Raw genomic sequence first — 21691 nt, 5'->3', positions numbered from 1 at the left:
TAGGATCATATTTCAGTTTAGTCGTCTTCCTTCTTGCCTCACGCTCCTGTCCACTGTCTTCATGCAGGTCCCTGGCGTCTGATACACAGCGAGCTGTAGGATGAGGACATGCCAAGACATGCCTGCCATCCCGAATGTGTACATTCCCCCAAATCTGGACTCTTAGCTGGAACCAGATGGACAAGCATCACTTCCACCTGGGCTCTGGCTGATGGTTCTCTTCACATCTCAGTTTCCTGTTGGTTTTCCCTCTTTTGCTGTTCTGTCTCTCTCTCCAACCTCCCCCTCCCCCCATGGCCTCTCCTGGGGGCAGACCTTAGGAAGGTGGGCTGGGATTGGGACTTGCCCCGCTGCACCTGCAGCCCCAGGCCTGCGCCCACTGCATCCTGTCCTCAAGGCACCGCCCTCTACAGAGATGCCTGAGGGCATTCGCTTCTGAGAACCCACTTTTTTTCTGCATGACTAGCTTGTAAAGAAGGAGGGATACATGGAGACAATTCCCAAGAATTGCCCACTTTTTCAGAAAATGTATGTGACCTAGTTTTGGCTTTGAACTGAGAGCAAACTTAGCGGCGTACAGGTCTGTTTACTTGTGCACATGTGTGGAATCTGGAGAACTCAATGCAACATTCCCTTTCCTGTCTGGGCTGTTTGTATAATTGTACATAAATGTAGCAATAAATACATTCTAATAAATACATTCTAACATCAGCCAGGGGGGCATTCCTTTCCTCCTGCCCCCGCATCCTCCTATCTGGTTCTCATCCTCTCTGATTTCACAGAGCATTAGTTTGGAGTTGGCCAGTGTTTGGAGAAGGAAGCTTGGGGAGTATGGTGGTGGAGCTGGGATGTGAAGCAGCATTATTAATTCACTAAGTGGCACTCTTCCTGGTGCTCTGAGGTGGCTCGAATGTCCAAGGCTGGACCTCTGAGGATCGGGTGGCAGCTTGCACGGTGAGCGGCTTTAACAGTCCCTCCAAGAATGTGCTGCTCTACAGTCAGAAGGCAGACACCTGTAAGCACAGAGTTACCTCATAAAGATTTTCAGAAAAAAACATGCAAAACATGCCACATGATTTGCACTTTGTCCATCTGTCTCTGATATTTTTCTTTTTTTCTTTCTTTCTTTTTTTTGTTTTTGATGTTTTTCAAGGGCACTAGCCAAGTTTTAGAAACAGTGTCCTCCTAAAGGGGACACCTGTTTATCTTGCAGAGATAATGCTGTTTGTCAGATCAAGGAGGATTTGCTCCCACACTGGTCTCATAATTTATTTGAAATCTTTGGTTATCAGGCATTTTTACAACTTAAAAGAGAAATCACATACATTGCTATGGTTTCTCATCAGATTGCTGTTTCTCAGGCTCCTCCTTGATTTCTAAGTGGAAATCCGCGTAAAATGAATACGTAAGAATGTAACATCTTCAGCCCCTGGGGTGCAGTGGAAGCTGCGTGTCCTGGGCCAGCATGTGGAAAACCACTTGTCATGTTAGAACTACGTAGACTGAGCGCCTGAGGAAATCACAAGGTGGAGTCCTCTGAGCCCCTGATCAGATAACCATCCGGACGGTCGTGCCAGGCTGTCTTTCACCTTTCCATGGACCCTGCGGCTCGGGATCCCTGGGTGAAGAGGGCACAGTGCGGGTACCCCCGTGGGAGAACTCGGCACAGACCTTGTCTACACACAGACACAGTGTGGCCAGGACAGCTGATGGGGGTGGGTGTTAAAAAGATATGTGACAAATGATCAGTTGCCTCTGGTGAGAGTGTGACAGCACATAAGCCTCGTTAGAATGTGGTGTAGCCACGAGTTCCTCAGCCTTTGATGGAGCTATGGAGGCTGGGGATCCCCCCACCCCTCTGCCCCGGGGTCTCAGGCCTGGGCAGGCAGGCTCCGCCTCTGCTGGGGGGTCAGGGCCTGGCTGCGTTCCTCCAGCCTCCTGTGCCCCATTCATCTGCCCGAAAATGAGCTGTTTGCACTGAATAATTTCTGAGATCCTTTCTGTTCCCTGAGGCTCTCCTCCGGCCAGGGAAGGGGGCATATCTCTACTGCTCCAGGGCCAGGTCGTGGGGAGGGTGAAAAACGGGCAATGGAGAGGCAGGAGAGAGGAAGGTGACACACTTTCAGATGCTAACAAGCTCAGTGAGGTGACTCCAAGTCAAGCCCCCCTGGCAAACCACTTCCAAGGAGCCACGGGACTGGCTCTCACGTCGGGCCCGGGCGTCCCACAGGCTGGGTTTCTTCTCAGGCTCTTTTGCAGAGGGCAGGAGATGGCAGCTGACACCTGCCATTGGGCCAGACTGGGAAGGGCAAGGCTCAGACCAAGAAGCCACTTTCTGGCGGGGGACGGCGCCGTGAAGTGCTCCTCTTGGGCCTTGGCAAGTGCCGGACTTGGTCGGTCCTCACAGGGGGGCAGCAACCCAAAGGGAGAAAAGCCGGTCACTTCAGTCACCAATCGTCCACAACACGATGAGTTGAGGCACAGGCTGGTGGGGGCCGCCTCCCTCCCTCGCGTCGGGCGCCACAGTCCTGCGCTCGGCGGATGGGCCGCTTGACTGGTGGGTTTGGAGCCGAGCGAGGGGGGCTCCCAGGGCTCGCCTCCCCTCCCCGCGGTGGGAGCCGGCTCTCTGCAGGGAGCTCAGCCGCCTCTGCGCCTCTGGCCCTCGTTTCCAAGGCAGGCCGGTCCCCGCGTGAGGGCGAAGCGTGTCCAGCGGTGGCCCAGCAGCCACCGCCCAAGCCGCGCTCTGCAGCACCAGCTGCATCTGTGAGAAAGGGGACCTGCCGGCCTCCAGCTGCTGATTCTCTCACTTTCATTCCCCACGAATTACAGCCCTTCTCACTTTATCATGCATCCTGATCACCTGGAGGATTTGTTAGAACACAGATGCTGGGCTCTGCTCCCCGAGTCTCTGGTCTCTGCTCCCCGGGTAGGCGGGTAGGCGTGGGGATGGAGAGTTTGCGTCTCTAGGACATCCCCAGGTGCGCAGCCCAGTTGTGCCTGGCTGGGGGGGGGGGGGGGGCTGTATTTAGAGACAGAGCTCTGGGCTGGGAGAAAGCTCTGTTTAAGGTTAAGGGCCCCCTCCATCTCCGGGACCGAATGTTCTCCTGGCCTCTGAGTCAGCGGGGCGTCCTTGACTAAACCGGAGCCGACGAACCTTCTCTGGTCACTGTGAGTAACTCCAAAAATCAATATCCTCTTTTCGCCCGCGGCCTTGGGGAGGAACAAATGGTTATAAATTACACTCATTTCTGTTCTAAGTAGAACATGCGATGAATCAATGCCAGCCATAGATCAGCCCCGAAATGCCAGTGTGGAAACAGCATCTGGGAGCCTCTTGCAGCTCTCCTTTGGTAAGAGCGTGTAGGGCTCTGTGCAGAGGCACTTAGGGGCCCGCAGTAATGACGAAGCTCGTGCACTTGGAGAACCTTTCCCTGAGCTGTGACACCCGCATTAGCATATCAGTGGACGGTCTGAAGAGCCTTCAAAAAACTGCACGTACCAGTGGGATGAACGCAGGACCAGAAAGAAAACATTTATCCCCCAAAGTCTCGCTGGCTTTTCTCAGCCACTAGGCCCCCCCACCCCCTTCAGGTAAGTGCTCTCTGGACTCTGCCGGGGGCGAGAGGCTTTCACCCTTTGCTACCTCCCGGGGATGCACTCCCTCAGCAGGTCTTCTTTAGGGGCTGGTTTCTCCCACTTAAAAACTCAGAGTTCTTAAAAATCACTGTCCGCCATCTGCCCTGCTGACTTGGGCCCTGTCCAGCCTGGTCCTGCCCTGGCCCAGCCCTGCCTCCCATCACCCCTTTCCGTGGGTGCGGCTGGGCCAGGCCCCCCGCACGGACCCCGGCAGCGCCCACACCTCCGAGGCTCATCCTGGTTCTGGTGTCTTTGGGCCGTTTTGTTCCCCTTAATTCCGCGGGGACCCATCGGCCCTGTCCCCATACAGAACACGCGGTCCTTCAGGCGCCGCCACAGGGGGCAGGGCCTGGGGGCCCAGGAGTGACCCCCGTCTCTTCTCGCCTTTCCCTGGCCAGAAGTAGTGCCACCTCCCCGCGGCCGGCCGGCGCGTCTGTCCGCAGCAGCAGCCTCGGCCTCCAGGGCTCCCACCCGGGGGTGTCTGCGCGCCCCCCGCCCCGGGGCACTGACTGCGTGAGGACACGCGGTGTGTGAGGCCCTGGCATCTAGGGGCGGGGGCCCGGGAAGTGTCCGGGGGCCCGATGGGGACCCTGCCCGGGGCGGCCCTTGTGCCCAGGGCTCGCGTCCCCTCCCCGAGACCGCCGCCGCGTGCGGCCGCAGCCCCAGGACTATGGGCAGGAATGACAGGCAGAAGCGAGCAGGGGTGAGGGGTGGCGGGAGCACCCCAGCTGGCCTGGACCCTCCTCCCCGGCCTTCGGGCAGGCCTGGTGCCTCACCCCGCGTTTGGCGCCCCCGGGTTCCTGGGTGGGGCCGGCCCGAGGTGCGCCACCAGCCTTACCAAGCCGGGACCCCTGTCGCTGGGTCCCCCCGGCCGGCTGGCCCTACCGTCGGAAATGAGCCTCCCTTGAAGTCCAACTGCACCATTTTCTCCGGTGTGACTTGGGGCAGCTGCTTTAACCTCTCTGGACTGAAGTCTACACACCTATAAAGGAATGGATTGATTTTTATCACCCATATTTTTCTCCCCAGATGAAGTCTGTAGCTGCTCAGAAACCCGTTTTTGGTTCCTTTTGGCTTAAATGAACTGAGCGCTGGTGGTTGTGTACTGTTCCCTGGGGGCAGCCTGCTCTCGCCCTGGGCAGCTTGTTCTAGAAAGTACCCCAGGTAGAGCAGAAGAGACCTGGTCTGAGCTCTGACGAATGCCTGCGCCCGCCAATGAGGAAGAAGGTTCCCTGAGAACATACCCGCTCTGACTTACTCCGTCCACAGCATGTAGGACCATCGCTGTGTGCGGGGCCAGGGAGGGTGCAAGTGACAAGTGGATTGGACGCTGCAGCCTGTCCTCCCCGCGAGCCTCGCTGCTGTGTCTCATCCCACCGTCTGTCCTCGCTCCGGCTCTGGCCTCGTCCTGAGGCAGCCAGGAGGTCGAGGGGTGCTTTGAGAGGGACAAGGAGAGGCCCAGGGTATATGGAGGGTCATGAGACCGATGGCTTATACCCAAATCATCAAGAGTTGACTGTGGGGTATGTCCTGAGTCTGCATCTAGGGTGACTAACATCTGAGGGTACAAGCTGCCTTTTTCTCCGGGTGGCCACCATGGGTGGCGGAGCTGATGACCTCCCTGTGCCCTATTATCTACCACCTTGATGTGTGTGGCCCCCAGGCCCTGGATGCCTCCCTTTCCTTGCTCTGTTGGGGGATGTTGCTGAGCTCTGGGTAGCACAGTCCTGATGGGGCCCATTGTCCTCTCTGGGGATACCCTTCTGATTCATACGTCAGACACTAGGGTATGGAGCCATGGCCCCCTTCCTAGACAAGCCCTGAGGCCCTCCCACCCAATCTCCTCTGGGAGATTCCTCCTTCTGCTTCTTGCCCACGCACCCACCCTTGCCTCCTGCCGGGATGAGGTAGCAGGGGGTCCTGAGGAGCTGCTGGCTGTGAAGTAGCTCATGGCCTGAAAGCAGAGTTAGGACCCACAGCCCTGAGCCCCAGAGTGCGTGCAGGTGTGCGTAGCCCGGAGCCTGGCTACCACCTCAGCTGTGCTCACTCAGCCAGATCTAGACACATTTTAAGGTAATGCCTGGAATGTGGCAACAGGAAATTTGTCCGTTGGTTCATCGTGTAGGTCCTGAGCTTCAAATAGATCAAGTCCCTGCCTTAATGGAGTCTACATTCCGGTACAGGGAGATGAACAGTGAACACACTGCATGTTTAGTCAGACAGTGAGAATTAGTCTGGAGAATGGGGCAGGTCACAGGGAATGCAATTTTTAGAACACCTATTATTGAAACAGAGTTGACCTACAATTTTCTATTCATTTCTAGCGTATAACAGAGAGACTCCACAGTTCTAGACATTATGCAGTGCTCAACAGCATAAGCGTAGTTGCCATCTGTCACTATAGAGCACTGTTAGGGTACTGCTGACTGTATTCCGTAGGCAGTCCTTTATATCACTGTGACTAATTTATGTTATAACTGGAAGTAGTACCTCTTAATCCCTTTCACCTATTTGCCGGTCCCACCATAAAACCCCCAACCTGGCAATCATGGTCTGTTCTGTGTTTACTTGTGTTGGTTTGTTATTTAGATCCCACATATCTCCAGATTCTCAACAAAGGCAAGAATTTCGCCCTCTTTATGGCTGAGCAATGTTCCATGGTATATATACCAATGCTTCTTAACCATCTATTGATAGTCACAGGTTGCTTCCCTAATTGGCTAAGGTAAATAATGATGCAATAAACATATAGGATGTACATGATTTTTGAATTAGTGTTTTTGTTACATTTGGTAAATACACAGTAGTAAAATTACTGGATGGCATGAGATTTCTACTTTTAATTTTTGGAGGAACCTCCATACTGCTTTCCCTGGTGTCTCCACCACTTGATGTTCTTATCCACTGTGCAAGAGGATTCCATTTTTTTCCACATTCTGACCAACACTTATTAATTTCACATTTTTGATACCAACCATTCTCATGGGGGGCACAGGGGGAAAAGTGATATCAAGTACTTTTCAATTCCATTTCTCTAATGACTAGTGATGTTGAGGATCCTTTCAAGTGCCTGTTGGCCATCTGCACGTCTTCTTTAGAAAAATGTTAGTTCGGGTCCTCTGCCTGATTTTCCATTGGATCATTAATGGCTGGCTGGTTGGTATTGAATCATATCAGTTCTTGATAGATATTTTGGATATTAGGCCCTCATGGGAACTATCATTTGTATCTCCCATTCAGTAGGTTGCCTTTTCATTCAATTGGTTTCCTTCAATGTGTGAAAGCTTTTCATTTTGGTATAGTCCCTATCATTTATTTTTGCTTCAGTGTTCTTTAATTTTTATTTTGCCTGAGGAGGCATGTCTAGGAAAATGTTCCTGGGCTGACATCCAAGAGATTACTGCCTGTGCCTTCTAGAAGTTTTATGGTTTCAGGTCTGACATTTAGGTCTTTAATCCATGGTGGGTTTATTGTTGTGCCTGGTGTCAGAATGTTTTCTTCTTTTGCAGGTAGCCCAACTCCATTTATTGAGGAGCCTGTCTTTCCCAGTTGTATGTCCTCACCTGCTTTGTCATAGATTGACCATGAGTGTGGGTTTATTTTCGGGCTGCGGTTCTGTTCCATTGACATATGCATCTTTTTGTGCTAATACCATACTGTTTTGACTCTGTTAGCTTTGCAGTAAACCTTGAAATCTGAGACTGTGACACGTCCAGCTTTGTTCTTTCTCCAGGTTGCTTTGGCTCTTTGGGGTCTCTTGCAGTTCCACAGACATTTTAGGATTGCTTATTTTGTAAGGAATGCTATTGGTATTTTGATACAGATGACTTGGAATCTGTAGGTTGCTTTTGGTAGGATGGACTTTTGAACAATATTGGTCCTTTCCACGAGCATGGAATAGCTTTCCATTTGATAGTGTCTTCTTCGGTTTCCTTCCTGTGTGTTTTGTAGATTTCTGAGTACAGGTCTTGCACCTCCTTGGTCGAGTTGATGCCTAGGTATTTTGTTCTCTTTGATGCGATGGACCTGGAATCATTTCCTTCTTTTGTCTTTCTTCTACTCGGTGATTAGTGTATAGAAACCCAAAAGATTTCTGTGTGTGAATCTTGCATCCTACCATTTTCTTGAATTCACATCTTCTAATGGTTCTTTTGGAGGAGTCCTTAGAGTTTTCTAGGTATAGAATCATGTCACTTGCAAGGGACAGTTCTACTTCTTCCTCAGCAATCTGGGTGCCCTTTATTTCTTCTCTTTGTGGGATTGCTGTGGCTAGGACTTGCAATACTATCTTGGATCAAAGTGGTGAAAGTGAACATTGTCTTCTCAATTTTGGTATTGGGTATGGAACACGTGGCTTTTATTAAACTGAGGTATGTTCCTTCAAAACCCACTTTTTTTGAGTTTTCATGATCAACTCATATGGAGTGTTGACATTGCTTTCTTGCATCGATTGAGATATTCACCTTTTCATTATCCTTCATTTTAATAAAATGTGGTATATTGTTTATTTTCTAATATCATCCTTGTATTTCTTGGAATAAATATGAATTGCTTGTGTTGAATGATTATTTTAATATATTTCTGAATGTAGTTTGCTACTATTTTGTGGTTCATGTATGTTTATCTGGCTTATTTGCCTGTAGTTTCTTTTATTGTAATGACTGTGGTTTTGGTCTTGGGTAATTTTTTTTTAAGGATGTGTTTGGAATCCTTGTAAAAAATTTTTTGGAAAAAAAAATTTTTTTTTGGAATAGCCTGAGAATAGAAAATAATGCTGCTTGAATTTTTCATTGCATTTGTTTTTTAACCCATAGGTCCCTGGACTTTTATTTGTTGAGTTTTTTGATCACCTGTTCAGTTTCATTACTAATTTTTCTGTTCATATTTTCCATTTTTTGAAGATTTTATTTTTATAATTTGTTTCCTTTTTGTTACTGAATATCTTAGCATATTTTTTAAAGTAGTCTCTTCTAATGGTTTCTGTTTCTGTGGTGTCAAGTATTACTTTTGCTCTTTCATTTCTGAATTTATTGATTTTGTTCCTTTTTCTTCAAGAATCTGGCTTAAAGTTTATCAATTTATTTACCTTTTTGAATAACCAGCTTTGGTTTCATTGATTTTTTTCCCTCCCTTTTGTTTCTTTAATCTCTCCTTTCATTTATTTCAACTTTGATCTTTATTATTTTAGTTTTTCTACTAATGTTATGATTTACTCTTTTTCTAGTTCATTTAGTTGTAATACTAATTTTTTGTGATTTTTGTTTCTTGATGTGTGCTTGTATTGCTTTAAATTTCTCTCTTAGAACTTTTGATGTGAAAAAAAGAACTTTTGATGTGAATGCATAATTTTGGACCATTGTGTTTTCATTTTCATTTTTTTAAATTTGTTTTTATGTGTTTTTGATTTCCTGATGAATTTTTAGTTGTCCTATTGGTTGGTTAATAGCTTGTTATTTGCCTCTGACATGTTTGGTTTTTTTTTGTTTTTTTTTGTTTTTAAATTCAATTTGCCAACATATAACACCCAGGGCACATCTCATTATGTACTCTCTTTGGTTTTTATTTTTTTCCTTATAATTGATTACTAGCTTCACACTTGAGGTTTGAAAAGATGCATGCTATGCTTTAAGGCTTCTTACATTTATTGAGGCTTGTTTCATGGCCTCACATGTGACCTGTGAGGTAGTGACTATTTCTAATTATCAAGCATCCAAGGAAAGGGATAATGTGAAAAATCAAAGCTAAAGGACACTCCAAAACTGTAGTATCTTGGGAGTTAAATTTTAGAGAAATGTGGGCAGTGTAGTCACATGTACATTTAAACACTGTGCGATACTACATAGTACAGATTGAAGTTTCATATCATATACGTAAATCTTGAATTTTTGTTTTTAATTTTAGTATAGTTAACATATAATGCTTTATAGTTTTGGGTGCACATATAGTGATTCAACACTTCCATACAACACCAGTGTTCCTCACAAGTGCCTCCTTCATCCTCATCACCTGTTTCACCTTCTACCCACCCCCACCCCTGCCGCCCACCTCCCCGCTGGTGCCCAGCATTTAGAGTTAATAGTCTGTTTCTTGGTTTGCTTCACCTTTTTTCCCTCCCTTTGCTCATTTGTTTTATTAAATTTCACACATGAGTGAACTCATATGGTTTCTGTTTTTTCCTGACTTATTTTGCTTAGCATAATACTTTCTAGCATTATACTCTCTAGTTCCATCCAAAATTTTATTGTTATGGCTGAATAATATTCCATTGTGTGTGTATTATATCTTCTGTATTAATCTATCAAGGGACACTTAGGCTGCTTCCATAGTTTGGCTATTGTAAATAATGCTGCAGTAAACACAGGGGTGCATGTATCTCTTCAAAATAGTGTTTTTGTATTTTGGGGGTAAATCCCTGTAGTATGATTACTGGGTTATTGGGAAGTTCTATATTTAACTCTTTGAGGAATCCCCATACTGTGTTGCACAGTGAGTGCGCTAGTTTGCATTCCCAACAGTGCAAGAGGGTCTCTTTTTCTCCACATCCTTACCAGCACTTCTTATTTCCTGGGTTACTGACTTTAGCCATTCTGACAGGTGTGAGGTGATATCTCATAGTGGTTCTAATGTGTATTTCCCTGATGATGACTGATGTTGGGCATCTCTTCATATGCCTGTTGGCCATCTGGGTGTCTTCTTGAAGAAATTGCTATTCGTGTCTTCTGCCCACATTTAAATTGGGTTATTTATTTTTTGGGTGTTAAGTTGTAGAAGTTCTTCATATATTTTGGGTACTAACCCTTTATTGGATATGTCATTTGCAAATATCTTCTCCTAGGTTGTCTTTTGGTTTTGTTGGTTGTTTCCTGTCTGTGCAGAAGCTTTGTATTCTGATGTCCTAAAAATCTATTTTTGCTTTTATTTCCTTTGCTTCAGGAGCCACATCTGGAAAAATGCTATTATGGCCATTGTCAGAGATATTACTGCCTCAGCTCTGTTCTAGGATTTTCATGGTTTAAGGTCTCACATTTAGGACTTTAATCGATTTTGAGTTTATTTTTGTGTGTGGTGTAAGAAAGTGGTCCAGTTTCATTCTTTTGCAGGTAGCTCTCCAGTTTCCTCAACACCATTTATTGAAAAAAGTATTTTTTTCCATTGGATATTCTTTCCTTCTTCAATGAAGATTAATTGACCATATAATTTTGGGTTTATTTCTGGGTTTTCTCCTCTGTTCCGTTGACCTCATGGGCCTCTTTTAGTGCCAGTATCATATTGTTTCGATTACACAGCTTTGTAATATCACTGGAAGTCTGGAATTGTGATACTTCCAGCTCCGTTATTCTTTTTCAAAATTATTTTGGCCATTTGGAGTCTTTTTCAGTTCCATATAAATTTTAGGATTGTGAGTTCTACTTCTATGAAAAATGCTTATTGGTATTTTCTTAGGGATTACATTAAACATGTACATTGCTTTGGGTAGTATAGACATTTTAACAATACTTGTTATTCCAAGCCATGAGCATGAAATGTCTTTTCATTTGTTTGTGTCATCTTCGATTTCCTTCATCAGTGTTTATAGTTTTCAGAATAGGTCTTTTACCTCCTTGGTTTAGTCCTAAATATTTTATTATTTTTGGTGCAATTGTAAATGGCATTGTTTTCTTAATTTCTCTTTGGGTTGCTTCATTATTAGCATATAGATAATTAACAGATTTCTGCACATTGATTTTTGTATCCTGTGACTTTACTGATTTATCAGTTCTAATAGCTTTTTGGTGGTCTTTCTATATTTGCATCATGTCCTCTGCAAATAGTGGCAGTTTTACTTTTTCCTTAATCAATTTGGATGCCTTCTGTTTCTTTTTCTTGTGTGATTTTTGTGGCTAGGATTTTCAGTACTAGGTTGAAAGTGGTGACAGTGGACATCCTTGTCTTGTTTTGGACCTTTGGGGGAAAGCTCTGTTTTTTTTCCCCATTGAATATAATGTGAGCTGTGGGTTTTTCCTGTGTTGAGATATATTCCCTCTAAACCAACTTTGCTGAGGGCTTTTATCATGAGTGGATGTCGTACTTTGTCAAATGCTTTTTCTGCATCTATTAATATGATCATGTGGTTTTTATCCTTTGTCTTATTGTGTGATATAACACATTGGTTGCTTTTCAAATATTGAACCACCCTTGCATCCTAGGAATAAATCCCACTTGATCTTGGTGAATGATTTCTTTTAATGCATTGGTGGACTCAGTTTGCTAGACTTTTGTTGAGGATTTTTGCATCTATGGAGATGTTAGTTTGCTGTTTTCTTTCTCTCTCTTTTTTTGGTGGTATTTTGATCTGGTTTTGGTATCAGGATGATGCAAGTCTTATAGAATGAACTTGGAATTTTTCCTTCTATATTTCAGAATAGTTTGAGAAGAATAGGTATTAATTCTTCTTTGAATATTTGGTAGAATTCACCTATGAAGCTGTCTGGTCCTGGACTGTTATTTACTAGGAGTTATTTTATTACTGATTCAGTCTTCTTGCTGACAATCTGTCCAAATTTTCTATTTCTTCCTGTTACAGTTTTGGTAGGTTCTATGTCTCTAGGAATTTATTCATTTCTTCTTGGTTCTAACTTGTTGGCATATAGGTTTTCATAATCTCTGAAAAATTGTTTATATTTCTGTGGTTTTGGCTATTTCCACTTTCATTTGTGAATTTGAGTCCTTTCTCTCTCTTTTGATGAGTCAAGCTAGTAGTTTATAAATTTGATTGATCTTTTCCAAGAACAAGCTCCTGGTTTCATTGGTCTGTTCTATTGTTTAGTTTCTATATCATTTATTTATGCTCTAGTCTTTATCATTTCCCTTCTTCTGCTAGTTTTAGGTTTTGTTTGTTTTTCTTTTTCTAGCTTTTTTGGGTGTAATATTGAGTTATTTCTTGCTTCTTGAGGAAGGTCTGTATTGCTATCAACTTCTTTCTTAGAATTATTTTTACTGTGTCCCAAAGGTCTTGGATCATTGTGTTTTCATTTTTGTTTCCACATACTCTTTAAATTTCTTCTTTAATTTCTAGATCTATTTGTTATTGAGTAGCATGTTATTTAAACCCCATGTATTTGTGGTCTTTCTAGAATTTTTTTCTTGTGGTTTATAGTTTTATAGCATTGTGGTCAGAAAAGATGCATGGTATGACTTTGATCTTTTTGAATTTTGTTGAGGCTTGTTTTATGGCCTAATATGCGATCTATTCTGGAGAATGTTACATGTGCACTTGACAAGAATGTGTATTCCACTGTTTGAGGATGGAATGTTCTGAATAAATCCATTAAATCCATCTGGTCCAATGTGTCATTCAACGCCACTCTTTCCTTGTTGATTTTCTGTTTGGATAATCTGTCCATTGATGTAAGTGGAGTGTTAAAGTCCCCTACTATTACTGAATTACTATTGATTAGTCCTTTATGTTTGTTATTAACTATCTCATGTATTTGGGTGCTCCCATGTTGCATGCATAAATGTTTTAATTGTTATATCTTCTTATTGGATTGTCCTCTTTATTATTACATCATGTCCAGGTCTCTGTATAGTCTGTTTTAAGGTCTATTTTGTCTGATAAAATTGTTGCTACTCTGGGTTCCTCTTGAAATGCATTTGCATGATAAATGTTTCTCCATCCCCTCACTTTCAATCTGCAAGTGTCTTTAGGTCTGAAATGAGTCTCTTGTAGGCAGCAAATGGACAGGTCTTGTTTTTTAATCCCCACCATTATTTTGTATCTTTTGATTGGGACATGTAGTCCATTTATATTCAAAGTAATTATTGATATGTATTTACTGTCCTTTGGCTACAAGTTTTGGCATTTTCTTGTAGTTTTACTCTAATCCTTTTCTTGCTCTTTTATGATTTGCTAGTTTTCTTTAATGATATTCTTGGATTCCTTTCTCTTTATGTTTGGCATATCTATTAGTGGTTTGTAATTTGTGGTTATCGCTAGGTTTGTATATATCATCTGCATATAGCAGTCTATATGAAGTTAAGGGTTACTTAACTTTGAACGCATTCTTTATTCCCACCCCACACCCCCAACATTTTCGGTATACAGTGTCATATTTTACATCCTTTTATTTTGTGAATCCCTTGACTGATTTCTTACAAAAATACTTAGTTTTACTGCTTTTGTGTTTCCTACTTTTCATACCATCACTTAGTCTTTCCTTTTCACTCAAATAATTCCCTTTAATATTTGTTACAGGGCTGGTTTAGTGGTCACAAACTCTTTCCATTTTTGTCTAGGAAACTCCTCATCTCCCCTTCTATTCTGAGTGACACTCTTTCCGAATAGAGTATTCTTGGCTGCAGATTTTTCCCTTTCAGCACAGATACTGTTTGCTAACTGATTTTCTTCCTGAATGTTCTATCCATCAATGTAAGTGGACTATAAGGTCCCTACTTTTATTGTATTGCTATCAACTTCTCCCTTTTTGCCTGTTAATATTTCCTTATGCATTCATTTGCTTTAATACAGGGTGAATTTATAATTGCTGTATACTATTGTTGGATTATTCCTCTGTAATGCTCTTCTTTGTCTCTTGTTCCACTTTTATTTAAAAGCCTGTTTTGTCTGATATAAGTATTCCTACCCCGGACTTTTTTCTCTCTTTCATTTACATGGAAGATGCTGACTTTCAATCTGTTTGTTTCTTTAGGTCTGAAGTGAGTTATAGATGAGTCTTTTAAAAATCCATTCTGTCACTCTGTCTTTTGATTGGAGCATTTAAATAAATACATCTAAAATTATTGCTCTGAGGTTTGCTGGAGGGGAGGCAGCGGGAGGGGGGGAGTTGGGGATGGAGTAACTGGGTGATGGACATTAAGGAGGGCACGTGATGTAATGAACACTGGGTGTTATATTAGACTGATGAATAATTAAACTCTACCTCCAAAATGAATGATACATAATATGTTAACTAAATTTACATAAAATTTTAAAATGTTATTACTGATAGGTATTTACTTATTGCCATTTTGTTAATTGTTTTCTAGTTGTTTTTGTTACTCTTCTGTCCCTGTTTCTCTTGCTGTCTTGTGATTTATGAGTTTTGTTAGTGTTATGCTTGAGTTTCTTTTTATATTTTGTATATATTTTTACAGGTTTTTGGTTTGAGGTCACCATTAAGTTCATATATAACATCCTAAGTATGTAGCATTGTATATGGAATTTATAATTATTAAAGTTCAAAAATATTCTAGAACTCCATTTTATTCCCAATTCTCTCCAATTCAAAAACATTCAGAACTCCACTTTATTCCCCTCTACATTTTATATGTATGCTGTCATGTTTTACATATTTTTATTTTGTGGGTCCCTTAACTAATTTTTTAGATATAATTGATTTTACCACTTTAGTCTTTTAGCCTCTATCCTAGCTTCATAAGTGATTGATCTACTCCCTTTACTATATATTTTTTACTCATGAAGTTTTTCTTTTATAATTTTTAAAATAATTATGGTCTTTCCTTTCCACTTAAAGAAGTCCCTTTACCAGTTTTTGTATCATTTAAAGCTCTCGTTTCTTTGGAGATGTTGTGCTTAGAAGACCTATCGAGGGTAGAAAGAGCTAGATTGAAGTCACCAAGTATAAGTGTATTATTATTTAAGTATTTCTTCACTTTAGTTATTAATTGGTTTAAATATTTGGCAGCTCCCACATTCGGGGCATATATATTGAGGATTGTTAAGTCCTCTTGTTGGATAGATCCTTTAAGTATGAGATAGTGTCCCTCTTCATCTCTCACTACAGTCTTCGGGGTAAATTTTAGTTTATCTGATATAAGGATGGCTACCCCAGCTTTCTTTTGAGGACCATTTTAATGGTAAATGGTTCTCCAACCTTTTATTTTCAGGCTGTAGGTGTCCTTCTGTCTAAAATGAGTCTCTTGTAGACAGCAAATAGATGGGTCCTGCTTTTTTATCCAGTCTGAAACCCTGCGCCTTTTGATGGGGTCATTAAGCCCATTCACGTTCAGAGTTAGTATTGACAGATATGAGTTTAGTGTCATCATGATATCTATTCAGTCCTTGTTTTTGTGGATTGTTTCACTGAACTTCTTCTTAAAGGGGAATTTTAAGAGTCCCCTTAAAATTTCTTGCAGAGCTAGTTTGGAGGTCACATATTCTTTCAGTTCCTGCCTGTCTTGGAAGCTCTTTATCTCTCCTTCCATTTTGAATGAGAGCCTTGCTGGATAAAGTATTCTTGGTTGCATGTTCTTCTCATTTAGGACCCTGAATATATCCTGCCAGCTCTTCTGGCCTGCCAGGTCTCTGTGGAGAGGTCTGCTGTTACCCTAATACTCCTCCCCATAAAAGTCAGGGATTTCTTGTCTCTTGCTGCTTTAAGGATCTTCTCTTTATCTTTGGAATTTGCAAGCTTCACTATTAAATGTCGAGGTGTTGAACGGTTTTTATTGATTTTAGGGGGGGATCTCTCTATTTCCTGGACCTGAATGCCTGTTTCCCTTCCCAGATTAGGAAAATTTTCAGCTAGGATTTGTTCAAATACATATTCTGGCCCTCTGTCCCTTTCGGCGCCCTCGGGAACCCCAATTAAACGTAGGTTTTTCTTCCTCAGGCCATCGTTTATTTCCCTTAATCTGTCTTCATGGTCTTTTAATTGTCTGTCTCTTTTTTCCTCAGTTTCCCTCTTTGCCATCAACTTGTCTTCTATGTCACTCACTCGTTCTTCCACCTCGTTAACCCTCATGGTTAGGACTTCTAGTTTGGATTGCATCTCATTCAATTGATTTTTAATTTCTGCCCGATTGGATCTAAATTCTGCAGTCATGAAGTCTCTTGAGTCCTTTATGCTTTTTTCTAGAGCCACCAGTAGCTGTATAATAGTGCTTCTGAATTGGCTTTCTGACCTTGAATTGTAATCCAGATTTATAACTCTGTGGGAGAGAGGACTGTTTCTGATTCTTTCTTTTGAGGTGAGGTTTTCCTTCTAGTCATTTTGCTCAGTGCAGAGTGGCCAAAAGCAAGTTGTATTGGGAAAAGGAGAAAAAGAGAGAGAAAGAAGGAAAGAAAAGAGAAAAAGAAAAAAGGAAGAAAAAAAGAAAAAAGAGAAGAAAAAGAGAAAGAAAAAGAAAGAAGGGGAAAAAAAGGTGGGGGGAGAGCAATCAGAAATGAAAAACAAAAAAGAACCACGGGGGAGTATCTTCTGATTCTGTGTACTTTAAGTCCCTTGACTTCCCCTGGAACTTGTCCGTCTAGCTGGTCTTCTGGGGGAGGGGCCTGTTGTGCTGATTTTCAGGTGTTAGCAGTTGGGGGAGCTGCTGTGCCCCTGCCTGGTGCAGGGCTCAGTGGGGGTTGTTTACCCCGTGAGGCCCCAGGAGGAACAGCCCCAGTGGCGGGGCAGCTCTGGAGCCCTGGAGTCAGCCTCGGCTGTAACTCCGGAGCTCTCCTCTGCAGGGCCTGGAGGCTCCGGGCGGGGCCGCTGCTCTGCTCAGCTCCGAGCAGGAGCGTCCTTGCTGTCCTGGGCCCTCCCGGCCTCTGCCTGTCCCGGGGGAGGCGGGATCCTGGGCTGTGTCCCGGCGCCCGGTGCTCCGGATCCTGTGCTATGGATTCGCGCTCCCGGGCCGCGCAACCCCCTCCGCGGAGCTGCCGCCCGAGCCCCTCCGAGCTGCTCCTGGAACCGCGCAGGCCCCTCCGCACGGAGCCTCTTCCTCTGCCCGAGCCCGGCCGAGCTGCTCCCGGGCCGCGCAGCCCCCTCCGCAGAGCCACCCCCGAGCCCCTTCAGCTGCTCCGGGTCCCGCCGTGCGCGCTGCAGCCCTTAGGGAGCTCGGCGCACTCTCCCGGGGCGCAGGTGTCTGTTAGTGTCCCCGGGAGCCCGAAGGCATCCTCGCCCTCCTGGTCCTGCTCCAACTCCCCGCGAGCCCCTTTCTGCCCGGGAAGGTCGGTGCAGCTCCTGCTCCTCCGGGACGGGGCTCTCCTGTCCTGGGGACACTCGCCCCGGCCTCAGCCCGGCTCCTCGCGGGGCCCCTCCCCCTTGGAGGCCTTTTGTTTCTTTACTTCTTTTTCCCCGTCTTCCTACCTTGACAGAAGCGCGAACTCTTCTCACTGTAGCGTTCCAGCTGGTCTCTCTTTAAATCTCAGGCCGAATTCGCAGATTTTCAGGATGATTTGAAGGTTATCTAGGTAATTTGGTGGGGACGGGTGACCTGGGGACCCTGCTCTTCCACCATCTTGCCCCTCCTCCCCTTTACCAGTTTTTGTAAAGCTGGTTTAGTGGTGATAAATTTCTTCAGTTTTTTGTTTGGGAAACTCTATCTTTTCTTCAATTCTGAATAGTAACCTTGCTTGTATAGTGCTTTTGGTTGTAGGATTTTCCTACCACACCGTTCCTTTCTGCCTGTGCATCTGCTGCTGGAAAATCAGTTGCCAGTGTATTAGTTGGCAGGGTTTTTGTTGTACATAACTAGTCGCTTTTCTCTTGCTGCTTTTAAAATTCTCTCTTCATCTTTAATCTTTGACAGTTTAATGATTATATGTTGTAGCGTAAACCTCTCTGCATTCATGTTTTTTGGGTCCCTCTGTGCTTCGTGAACCTAGATGTTGTTTCCTTTTCCACATTAGGGAATTTTCCGGCTCTTGTTTCTTCAAATAAATTTTCTACCCTCTTCTTTCTCATTTTCTTTTCTTTCTGGAACCCCCCAAACATGCATATTCTCTTGATATTTTCCATAATATCCATTAATTTATCATTTTAAAAATTCTGTTTTTCAGGGCACTTGGGTGGCTCAGTCGATTAAGCATCTGACTTTGGCTCGGGTCATGATCTTGGAGTCCTGGGATTGAGTCCCATGTTGGGCTCCCTGCTCAGAGGGAAGTCTGTTTCTCCCTCTCCCCACTGCTCTCTCTCTCTCTTTCTCTCTCTCTCACTCTCTTGCTCTCTCTCTCCCTCTCCCTCTTTCTCTCAAATTAAATCTTTAAAAAGAATTATTATTTTCTTTTTGTTGTACCACATGGGTGCTTTCCATTACCCTGTCTTCCAGATCAGATTCTTTCTTCCACATTCTCTAGTATGTTGATATTTGGTTTATTTTTCTTTTTTTTAATAATAAATTTATTTTTTATTGGTGTTCAATTTGCCAACATACAGAATAACACCCAGTGCTCATTTTCATTTCAGTTATTCTTCAATTCTGATCATCTCTTGTTTCCATTTTCTCTCTCTTTATTGAAGCTGTCCCTGAGTTCATCCACTCTTGTCTCCAGTTGGGTAAGCATCCCTATTATCATTATTTTTTAAGATTTTATTTATTTATTCATAAGAGACACACAGAGAGAGGCAGAGACATAGGCAGAGGAAGAAGCAGGGAACCCAATGCAGGACTCCATCCCAGGACCCCAGGATCACAATCTGGACCAAAGGCAGATGCTGAAGCACTGAGCCATCCAGGTGTCCCAGGTGAGCATCTTTATGACCATTTCTTTGAATCCTTTATTAGATAGGTTGCTTTTCTCTATTTCATTCCTTTTCCTGAGGTTCTTTCTTATTTTATTTGAAGCCTATTCCTTTTTCTTCTTACTTTACTTGACTTTTTGTGTTTGTTCCTGTGAATTATGTGCATGCAACAGCTACTACTGTTAAATCTGATGGAACGATCTTGTGCATGGGTATCTCATTTTGTATGTTTGGTGATTTTGGCTAGCTTGGCTGGAGCTGTGGTTGGCATCGCTTGGGGGTCCGGGGGCACTCTGTGCTGGGGCCTATGTGGTGTGATGGCTGGAGCAGACAAGGCAGTGGGCTAGGGTGGTCTCTTGGCTCTCCACACATGGAGTTCCTGGTTGGACAGCTGAAGCTATTTGAGCATGTTTTGGGGGTAGTCTTAGGCTCTCTGCACAGGGTGTCCTGGTAGGAAATGTGAAACCTGAGTGCGTGCAACCTGGGTAGTCCCAGGGCTATCTGCACAGAGGGTTCCCTTCTAAGATATGGGAAGCTGAAGAGGGTGCAGGTCAGGGAGGCCCTGAGGTCCTGTGTGCAGGGGACACCCCTGTGGGGTGGCTGGAGTTGATATGGGTGCAGGCTGGGGTTCCCTGGCAGGGTGGCTATAGCCAAGGTAGGTGTGGGTTAGGGGATCCCGGTATATCCCACACATATGGAATCCTGGCCGGATTGCTGAAACCGCGCCGAGTGCCAGCTTGAGGAGGGTGGGGGGGTCCTGGAATGCTCTGCGAGTCCTCTGGAGCTGAACGAGCGTGGGCCTGGGGTGCTCCAGGTTGCTTTGCGCCCGGGTCACTTGGGCGAGACGGCGGTAGCGGTAGTTGGCGCCGAGCAGGGACGTCCCCCGTGTATCAGTCCGGGGCTGCGCTGGGGGGTTGGCTGGGGCTGCTGTGCCTCGACACCTGGGCCTCGGTGAGGCGACGGGTCAGCCGTGGGCCCCGACCTGCTCCCGCGCCGGCGGGGGAAGGGCTGAGCGCACGGGGCGCCCGCCAGGCCCGGCCCACGCAGGGCCCCGCCGCTCCCCGCGGGCACAGTTCCAGGGCTGCATCCTCTCTCCTATTTTAACTGCATCTTTTTTTTTTTTTCCTGTGCCCCGGGGCATCTGGGGCCCGGGGCTGGCGGGGCGGCAGGCTGGGGGCTGGAGCCCGCTCGTGCCGCCGTCGCGGTGCAGGGGCTGCCAGCGGGGGGGTGGGGGGGTGGGGGTAGGGGTGGGGGGGGTGGGGAGGCGTCCTGGAGCTGCAGTTCCTTTTCCGGCTTCGCCCGGGGGTTGCCGCGAGCTGCAACGCTCCGCTTTACCAGCAGAAAGAGCCCGCGCCGGGCAGAGCGCGCCTCCTCCGGGGACAGTGAGCCCCGCGGCAGGGGCCGGCAGGCTCGTGCGGGCAGAGCTTCCCGGGGGGGCGGCGAACCCCGACCTGGGCCGACGGGGTGCTGTTTGCCCCTGCAGGTTAGCAGAGGTGGCCGAGGGGCCCCAGGTGGGCGCCGCAGCGGCCGCTGCCTGGGCCATGTCCGCGGGCCGCCGCCAGGACCTCCGGAGCCTGGCTGCTGCGTCCCCGATGCGCACGTACCTTCGCAGCCCCCCAGAGCTTCTGGCTGGACCCCGGTGTTCCCTGCACCACCCCCTTGGCCAGGCGGCATTTCCTGCTACCCGCCTGGGAGCTGGCACCACAAGTCTGTGTATCAGGATCTTCCAGAGCCGGCTGCCACCGTCCCCTTTCCCCGGCCCCATGACCGCCGCCACCTGGTGAGCCTAGTGTCACCAGGCAACCTCCGGCTGGGGAAGGGGAAGAGCAGAGCTGAGAGTCCTGAACTTTCTGGATGACTGGGAAGCGGGGAGGGTGGGAGGGCAGCGTGTGAAGGGCCCCGGGGCTGGTGGAGCCTCGCTGCACTGCCCCCGGGCCACGGTGGCCTCCAGTCCCGCTCGGGCTGGTCCCGTGCTGCCCGCCACCGGGGTGCCACATGGGCCGTGACGCGGAGCTTGGACCAGCAGACCGTGCACTCGCTCTGCGTCTCCCTTGACGGATTCGGGATTCACAGCATTTTGATGCGCGCCGTATTCACGACGTGCAGCGGGCTCTGTCCCAGCCTCGGCCGTTCGGTCCGTACACAGCAAAGCCCTAGGTCCCCGCGGAGAGGGCTGGGCGGCCTTTCATGTGGTTCAAATTGGGTTGGCCATCCCCCCGAATCTTCCACCTGCACATCTGCAAGCTACTCAAATGAATAGTAAGTACAGGTTTGGAAAGTAGAGTGGGGAGAGGAGAGCTCAAGGTGAGGCGCGGAAAAGCCTGTGGCCTGGGACCAGTGTCAGGGGCCGGCGGGGGCGCGGGGCTGCGGGGGGCTGGGCCGGGCTGACAACTTCTGTATTGTACTTCCTGCGCTTTGAGCTTTCTGTCCCTCATTGAGCTGTCCTGGGGAACAGAAGGGCATCTGCTGGGTCACCTAATTAAGCTTGTCTGGCTCTAATCTCCTGCTGAATTTGTGCAAATAGATGGCCTGGGAACTGCAGATGGCAGCTCCTTCGCATGAAAGCTGTTGTGTTTGCAGTGGGCCTCATAGGAGTCTCCAAGCGCACC

At 46.1% G+C, this 21691-nt stretch overlaps 1 protein-coding gene and 1 long non-coding RNA gene across 13 annotated transcripts in view; both read left to right on the top strand.

Moving 5' to 3' along the window:
- Positions 1-711, top strand: part of RDX (radixin) — an 87185-nt gene extending 86474 nt beyond the window's left edge. For all 5 annotated transcript variants that reach the window (XM_077893404.1, XM_077893407.1, XM_077893406.1 and 2 more), the window contains exon 17: positions 68-711. The gene's annotated coding sequence lies outside the window, so the exon portion shown is untranslated. The remainder of the gene's footprint in view (positions 1-67) is intronic.
- Positions 712-3027: 2316 nt separating this feature from the next.
- LOC144311214 (uncharacterized) overlaps positions 3028-21691 on the top strand; it is a 39558-nt gene continuing 20894 nt past the window's right edge. For 4 of the 8 annotated variants that reach the window (XR_013376785.1, XR_013376787.1, XR_013376786.1 and 1 more), the window contains exons 1-2: positions 3028-3168; positions 3262-3591. This is a non-coding gene — a long non-coding RNA (uncharacterized LOC144311214). The remainder of the gene's footprint in view (positions 3169-3261; positions 3592-21691) is intronic. The other 4 variants (XR_013376783.1, XR_013376784.1, XR_013376781.1 and 1 more) reach the window with 3 other exon arrangements.

The sequence above is a fragment of the Canis aureus genome, chromosome 3 (genome assembly GCF_053574225.1).
Source record: "Canis aureus isolate CA01 chromosome 3, VMU_Caureus_v.1.0, whole genome shotgun sequence".
Lineage (NCBI taxonomy): Eukaryota > Metazoa > Chordata > Mammalia > Carnivora > Canidae > Canis > Canis aureus.
Note: the sequence above shows the minus strand (reverse complement) of the source record. Positions and strands in the feature narration are given on the sequence as shown.